Raw genomic sequence first — 9,008 nt, 5'->3', positions numbered from 1 at the left:
CATACAGATTAATGCAGTTTCAGAGTGTGCATGGATGAATATTACTGTTATCTCTATTCCCCTGTACCGCATGAGGGGCTTTCCATCAGTGCTTATGTAAACAAGACGTTTACTATTGATTTTCATCTGGAGGACATAAAGAACTACATTACGCAACTAAGTTCATCCAGCATGCCTGGGCGGATGGTCTGAGTAAGTTGATGTTTAAAACCCACCCTGAACATTGGGCTAGAATACTTAATAGTGTATTCAAACAGGTTATCAAAACACAAGTTATACCTCCTTCCTGGCGCAAGTCAATTTTAATTCCCATTTTTTAAAAAGGGTGATTGTTTACAACCTAGCAATTATCACCCTATAGCGCTCTTGGATGCCCCCAGCAAGTTGTTTGCACGTCTTATTCTTAGAGAGTTCAATTGGTGGATAGGAAATCAAAACTTGCAAGACCCTTTCCAGACGGGCTTTATTCCCGGGGATGGACATTGCCATTATTCTCACAGCTATGAGTGCTATAAAAGCGTACTGACTCCAGAGAAACCAGCCTCTCTACGTGGCTTTTGTAGATTTTTAAGTCAAGTTTTGACTCAATATCGAGGGATCTCTTAACCAGCAAACTCTCAGAAGCCGCCTGCCCACAATCCCTTCTGACTCTTATTGCCCACTTACACACAGACACTACAGTACAAATTTGCTTGTCATTGGATGGCAACTTATCTCAACGGATAATGACCCACCGAGGGCTAATGCAAGGCTGTGTCCTGGCATCGGCCCTTTTACATTTTTTTCATTTCTGACATAGGCTTAAAATGTAAAGAAATCATAACTGACCCCCCTAAGCTTGGTTCATACTCTCTGCCTTGGCTTTTTTATGCTTACAATCTCATCCTTTTATCAAAGACCCATAAAGGTCTCCAGAACTGACTAACCATACTTGAGCACTATACCAATAACAATCATCTCACAATAAACCCAGAGAAGGCTAAAGTTCTGCAATGTAATTTAAAATGGATGAATCACAAGAATGGTGAACATGGGTCTCTGCACGGTACTAGATGAGGTAATCAATGAATACCGCTATCTAGGTCTAAATATAAACAGCCATATTGCTGACCACCCGTATCATGTGGAACTCAAAATGGTTTCGGCTACCTCACAGGCATGTATAATTCATAATAGGTACGGTACATTTTCTTATTTGGCCGTAATTACCTTCTATAAGCAGAAGGTCAACCAACGGTCCTATACGGTGCAGACTCCAAACCATCAAAAACTGAAGTGTTCTGGATCCAATCGGAGAGTTCTTTTTGGAAGTCTGTATTAAAATCACCTCCTTTGCAACCTATATGCATCATTAGGCATAAATTGGGCTTGCTTTCTCTGTATAGTATATACGTATGGAAGCTATGCTGCCTTTACAGAAAATGCCTGATCAACTCCAAGCCAGGAACCTTATTGAAAATTCTTTTGTCATATTTGGCCACCTCAGAACATCACTTTGTAGCCAAATGGAAACAACGGACTGTGGACATTCTGGAAACTGCAGACATTTTCCCTGAATTATTGGTCAACATCCAATGCGAGAAAAGAAATAAATCTGGCAAAGCGATTGGATAGCCACACGGGAGTTGTGCCTTAATTATGCCTCATTCAACAACAATTGTCATGGTCTAAAAAAGCTTGGAGTTCCAGAATCCTGTCTGGTAAAATTTCCTTCCCCTAAATATAGAATGGCATATCTGCGTTTTTGATTAAATCTGTGCCAGACAAAAGATCAAATGGCGAGATGGAAAAAGATACCTAAAATTGAAAATTTCTTTTGATTCTGTAAAAATGTACATCAACCCGAAACTGTAAAGCATCTGTTAACTGAATGTCCTAATTTAGCTACAGAAAGAACTTTATATTTCAGAATGTATTTCAAGGAAAAAAGAATAATGACAAATCATATAATGTGGAATTAATTATTTACCACTACCCGGAATGCTCTGAGGACTGCTATTGTCAGATTCTTGGTCTCACTGAATCTTGCTTGAACTGCTTGCTTGAATTGCTCTAATTTGAATTGCCATCCCTAGCCATGCAATGCAGATGTACCTTTAAACTCTAGCCGAAGGATGATGCTCTCTAGCCAGGGGGATATGCATATTTGATTAACTATTTTCACTTACACTATTTGTTAATAGGTTTTTAATTTTCTCTGTCCTTTGAATTTTCGTTTTTTTTGTTCATTGTAAAGATATAAACGTTGAAAGATTGATGATTTGTTATTCAACCAATCCAATAAAAAAAAGTAGTATCATTTGCTAGCCACATGCTGGTATGTACAGGACCCAGTAGTTTGAAAGAGTGGGGGTAGTGGGAGGTCGCTCAAGCCTTCTTACCAATTTGTTGGGTGAATGTTCTTATGGTCAAGGAGAACCCAGAAGCATCCCATATTGTATTGTTGTGCATTTTGTTCGTTTTTTGATTGTGCAGAATTTGGACCCTCCCCCCCGACATTTTAGCAACCCACGGCCAATTCCGTGGGAGGACTGAAAAGACCTATTCAAATTTTACTTTATTGCATCTGGCTTTGAAAGGTTTTAGCTTAAATAAAGTTTTTAACTCTTATGTTCTGTGGTAGCTGAGGTGGTCAGGGTGATTAAAAAATTGCCTGATGTACAAGGAGATGATGGGGAAGTGGGTGGTGGTGGGGATGGGTTATATGGTAAAGCTATGAGGAAGCTAGAAGCTCAGTATGGAAGACAGGTAAATGTGATATTGGAAAGATACAAATTCTTTTGAAGGCGGCAAGGCATCGGGGAGATGGTGGACTCGTTTGCTGCTGATCTAAAAGGGTTATTGGCATCATGCAAATTTACAGGGAGAGAGGATGAATACATCAGAGACCAGTTTATGGTGCATACATCCAATCCTAAAATACAGGACAGGTTATGGTAGGCAAAACACCTTCCTTTACAGGATGCATTGGCATATACCATCATTCCTGAGGTGAAATATAGGGAAATTTTGGGTGACAAGAACCGCACGTTGCATAACACTGACATTCAACCCAAGCCATATGGAGGGGGAAGGATTGATATACAGGGCTTTGTGTGGTGCAATGTTGCTTATGGCAAAATAAATATTCATGCTAAACTTTGTGGTCGCAAAGGGAGATTGCTTTTTGGGATGGAACATCAGAAACATCAGAGAAAGCTTGGGCTGAATTACATCCTGGGAAGGAATTGCAAGTGTGTATTGTTAAGGATTTCAATCAGGCACACACCCGGGTCTAGCCTAGCATGTAATGCACACATGAAATACTTATTTATTGTGTCTATAGGTTCAGTATTCTGAATGATATACCACTCATATCACACCCATCTCAAGATACCTCCCAGGTCACAATGTGTAACGCTCACCTGATTCCCACGGAGGCGCAGGTCTTGGCAGGAAGGTGTCTGTAACACGAAACGTGATGTGCAGGATTCGGTTGGCTTCTGGGGTCGACCCTCTCCGTACTGTGTGTCGAACTCGAAGGGTGAGGTTTCTGCAGGTGAAATAATATGGGGATTAAAGGTCTGGGTTGTTGAATGTCCCTATCTCTCTCTCCCAGCTTGTCTGTTGAACCCCCCTCCCAGGTCAACGTGCTCACCTTAGATAGGTGAATGCTGGGCTCTCCATCTGCGTCTAGTGCAGGGTGCCGTTGCCAGTTCCTTCACTGGTGAAACGTGGGCCTCTTGACTTCAGAGGATGGGTACCGTCGTTGACTGCACGACCAGTAAGTTTCTAGACACCTTTAGTCTTTATAGTCTTTTATGCGTGGCACTGAAGCGCCTGGAGTTGCGTAAGTATGGCCAGCGCTCTTACTGTCTCTTTCTTTGTCTTTGCAGGAGACGATGCAGAAGGAAGAAATCCGGAATTCGCCGCGTGCCGGTAAGTGTGACACTGCTGTTGTCTTTGCAGGTGAAGATGCGGCGTGAAGAATCCGGAATGCACAGCGTGCCAGTAAGTAGAATAATGCTGTTTATCTTTACAGGTGCAGATGCAGCGTGAAGAATCTGGAATGCACAGCGTGCCGGTAAGTATAATAATGCTGTTTATCTTTGCCGGCGAAGGTGCAGCGTGAGACACGGCCGCTGCCGATGGATCAGGTAAGCAAGCACTGCGTGTGAAAGTTCGTTCTGCTAACCTGTTGTTTCTGGTCTTTTGCAGGTGCTGATGTTGCTCGGGTACCGGAATGGTAAGTATAATTCTTGCATGTTCAGGATCCAAAGAAGAAATGCTGGAACAGACTCGGTGAGCGTTCTGCTGCAGATGCAGAATAACGCGAAGCACGTTTCATCAATCGGGTGTGGTTTAAATAGCCTTGGAGTGATGAGGCGTCTCCTTCCACGGCCCGCCTATGTAAGAAAAGAGTTCCTGCTTCCAGAAGAGTTCCAGTGCTGTATCCAGGGAGTGGAGCTGCCCCACCCAGGTAAGAAAGTAGTCCCAGTTCACCGAGGACTTCTAAGAGTCTGGCAAGTAAGAAGCATGGTCTGCCGCAGGTAAATCCACCCAAGCACCTTCACACCAATGATGAGCCCGGCGCTTCCAGTGCCGGGACCGATGCTTCTGATGAGCCTGGTGCCACCGGCGCCAGGACAAGGTCCACAAGGTCCCTGTGGGGACCGGCTGGTGCCTAGGATCAGGGTTAGGGGCCTGCTTCCAAGGACGTTGGGCTGATCCTGGCTCCTTGGAAGCAGTGATCATGACAGTATCCCCCCTCAAGGCCCCTCCTAAGTGTGTCTTCTCCACGGGGGCTTTGGCTTGTCGGGGTGATTCAGATGGAATCTCTTGACCAGACGAGGTGCGTGGACGTGTTCTGAGGGTTCCCACGACCTTTCCTGGGGACCGTATCCTTTCCAATCAGCCAGATAGTATAATTTAGACCTGGAAATTTTGGAGTCTAGGATGTTCTTCACTTCGAATTCGAGTTCTCCGTCTACCAAAACGGGTTCTGGGAGTTCAGTCAATCGGGTTTCTGGTTGTACTGGTTTTAATAAGGAGACATGGAATACTGGATGTATTTTCATATGCGTAGGTAATTCCAATTTGGCAGCCACCGGATTAATTATGGCAGATATGAGGTAGGGCCCAAGGTATCTCGGGATGAAAGTGCGGGGTCCTTTTAAAGGCAGGTGCTTAGTGGATAACCAGACTTGATCTCCTACAGCGTAGTGAGGGGCCTCTTTACGGTGCCGATCGGCTGCCTTTTTGAATTGAGCTTTAGCTCTTTGCAGATGGGCAGTGGCTTCCTTAAAAGCACAGGTAATCTCCGAATGCAAGTGATCCACAGCAGGTGCTTCAATTTCTTGGGGAGGATCCAGGTTGGAGGTTCTAGGATGGTGTCCATATAATAGGAAAAAAGGAGTCTTCCCGGTTCCAGAATGAGTCGAATTGTTGTACGCGTATTCAGCGATCCAAAGAATGTCCTTCCAGGGGTTTTCTGTTTGTTGGAGCATGCAGCGTAGATATTGTTCTAGTGTCTGGTTTGTCCTTTCGGTTTGTCCGTCCGTTTGGGGATGGTGACTGGTCGAAAGTCTTACATCAACTTGGGCTTGACGACAGCAACTGCGCCAGAAGTGGGAGATGAATTGACTTCCCCTATCGGAGACTAAAACCGAAGGAAAACCGTGTAAGCGAACGATGTTCGCCAAGAATTCCCGGGCCAGTACTGAGGCTGAAGGCAGACCCTTCAAGGGTATGAAGTGAGCCATTTTCGAGAATAGATCCACGACTACTAAGATGGTAGTATATCCCAAGCATGGAGGTAAGTCCGTGATAAAATCCATGGACAGGGTATGCCATGGACAGGGAGGGATGTCAAGTGGCTGTAATAGGCCGGCTGGTTTTTGCTTTTGACTTTTATTCTGGGCACACACACCACAGGAGATTACAAAGTCTCTAATATCCCTTTTCCACGATGGCCACCAGAAATGTCTTTTAATCTTTTCCATGGTTTTGGTAATGCCAGGGTGCCCCTCCATTAGAGAATCATGATAACCGGAGATTACTTGTTTTTGTAGTCTCTCACAGGGCAAGTGCAATCGTCCTCGGAAATATGGTAGGTCTTGATCTACTGAGAAATCTTTTCCCTTTAATTGCTAGTCCTGCAAATCGGTCGGAGTTAGGAGCGATTTCACCGTGTTCTTGATGTCTTCAAAAGATTGAGTGCTGACCAAACCCAAAATCCTTTGTTCTGGGATTATGGGTATTGGATCTGGATTGATCAAATGTTCATCTACTCCCATCCGGGAGAGGGCATCCGCCTTTCCGTTCTTACTACCTGGTCGATAAGTAATTATAAAGTCAAATTCTGCTAGGAACAGAGCCCAGCGAAGTTGTCTGGAAGACTGAGCTTTGGCTGTCTTTAGGTATTGTAGATTGCGGTGGTCAGTCATTACGGTGACTCTGTGTCTGGCTCCTAGAAGATAATGCCGCCAGGCCTTAAAGGCCGATCTGTTGGCCAAAAGTTCCTTGTCCGTAATTGAATAGTTGATCTCAGGAGGCAAAAACTTGCGGGACCAAAAGGCAACCGGATGTAGTTGGTTTGTGACCGAATCTCTTTTTGATAACACTGCTCCCATAGCAAGACTAGAAGCATCCGTTTCCATGATGTAAGGAAGTTCTGGGCGAGGATGTTTTAAAACAGGTGCAGAAATGAATTTAGCTTTTAAGTCTTGAAAAGCTTGTTCCGCTTCAGAAGACCACTCAAAACGTTTGTTCTTTTTCAACAGAGCGGTGATGGGCTGGACTATCCGGGAAAATTCAGGAATGAATCTGCGGTAAAAGTTAGCGAATCCTAACATGCTTTGAACTCCTTTTACAGAGGTTGGTGATGGCCACTTGATAATTGCATCAACCTTCTTTGAATCCATATGGACTCCGTTAGGTGACAATATGAATCCCAGGAACTCGACTTCTGTTGCGTTGAAGATGCATTTCTCAAGCTTAGCAAAAAGACTATGTTGACGCAATCTCTCGAGAACCTTTTTAACATGTCTCTGATGTTCTTCTTCAGATGATGAATAGACGAGGATGTCGTCAATGTAGACAACTACACACACGTCAATGAGTTCTCTAAGGACATCGTTCATAAAATATTGGAAAGCAGCAGGAGCATTACACAGTCCAAAGGGCATCACTTGATATTCGAATAGCCCGTACTTGGTGCGGAAGGCCGTTTTCCATTCATCGCCCTCTTTGATCCTTACCAAGTGGTAGGCTCCTCTGAGATCCAGCTTTGTGTATATACGGGCATCTTTGACTTGGTCCAGGAGTTCAGGGATCAAAGGTAACGGGTATCTGTTTTTAACAGTCATCTGATTCAGGGCGCGGTAATCTATGCAAGTCCTAAGGTCTCCTTCCTTTTTCGAAATGAAGAACAAAGCCGATGAGGCTGGAGATTTGGAAGGACGGATAAACCCGTTAGCTAGGTATTGGTCCAGGTACTGTCTGAGGTGAAGGTTCTCTGGCTCGGTGAGGGCATAGATCCTGCTGCAAGGAGGAGTTGTTCCAGGTATCAGATCTATTTGACAGTCGTAAGACCTATGAGGGGGTAGGGTGTTAGCTTGATCCTTCTGGAAGACGTCTTGGAACTCCTGGTATTCGGGAGGTAATTTGAGAATCTCCTCAGAAGAGATCGCCGCCAGTGAAACATCAGGTCGAGGATAACAAGTGGTAGAACACTCTGGAAACTGAACCGTCTTTGCTCGCCAATCAATCTGAGGATTGTGCTTCTCTAACCAAGGGATTCCCAGAATGATCTGGAACTGAGGGGCCTTGATTACATCGAACACTATTCTCTCCCGGTGTCCATTATGACTCAACAGCGTCACTTCTTGGGTGGCATGCGTTACTGGTCCGGAGGCTATCTCCGTGCCATCCACAGTAGTGATGACGTCTTTTACTGCCTTAGGGGCAAGGGGTAGATTCATCCTTGACACCATTTCACGGTCCACATAGTTACCGATTGCTCCGCTGTCAATGTAAGCTTCAATTGCGTGCAAACGATCCGGACGTTCAGGACTAATAAGGACCATGGGTATCACGAAATGCGAGGTCACGGGACAGATCTTAACACTCGGCAAGAGGACCTCTACTCTTGTCGGGCGAGGTCGTTTCCCTGCTCAGAATATGTGGTACAGGTATCTGCGGCTCCTACAGTCTTCTTAGCTGGTTTCACGGGACAGTCCCGAAGAAAGTGTCCTGAATTACCGCAATAGAGGCATAATTGCAGCTGCCTTCTTCTTTCCCGCTCTTTCTGGGTTAAAGGTCCTCTCATGCCCCCTATTTGCATGGGTTCCACAGTGTCAGCTCCCTTATTCGAGGTCTGTGGTTTGGAAAACACTCGGGTATCAAATCTGGAACGATCTGCCTTCCTGTTCTGTAGTCTATGGTCTAGTTGGACAACTAAGTCAATATAGTCTGAACATTCTTGTGGAGGATTCACAACCTGCGCTAGCACATCCTTGAGCTCTCCACGCAGACCTCTGTAGAAAAGCGTTATTCTCTTGTCCTCGGGCCATTGTGTTTCCACTATGAGTCTATTGAAAGAGGCTATATAAGTCAAGAGGTCTTGGTTACCCTGTCGTAATGAGAGAAGTTCATTGTCCAAGGCCTGCCCTTGTGCATGTCTTGCGAACAGTTTCTCCATGCTGGCCTGGAAGGCTTGAAAATCGTGTAAAACCGGATCATCTTGGGTGACTAACGGGATCGACCAATCTGCAGCGCTGCCACTGAGATAAGAAAGCACGAAAGCCACCTTGGCCTGGTCTGTTGGGAATGCAGCTGGTCGACATAAGAAGTGCAGGCGGCACTGGTTGATGAACACTGCGAATTTCTTTGGATCACCAGCAAAGCGTTCGGGCGGAGCCAAGGGCACATTACCGGGCAGATTGATTTGCACTGGATTTGAAGCTGAGGCAGAAGGATAACTCCCTCCTGGAACAGGCAAAGGTGTCTGTCCTGCCTGCGTTTGTAAC

This window comes from Ambystoma mexicanum, chromosome 2p (genome assembly GCF_040938575.1).
Source record: "Ambystoma mexicanum isolate Mex_15411 chromosome 2p, UKY_AmexF1_1, whole genome shotgun sequence".
Lineage (NCBI taxonomy): Eukaryota > Metazoa > Chordata > Amphibia > Caudata > Ambystomatidae > Ambystoma > Ambystoma mexicanum.
Note: the sequence above shows the minus strand (reverse complement) of the source record.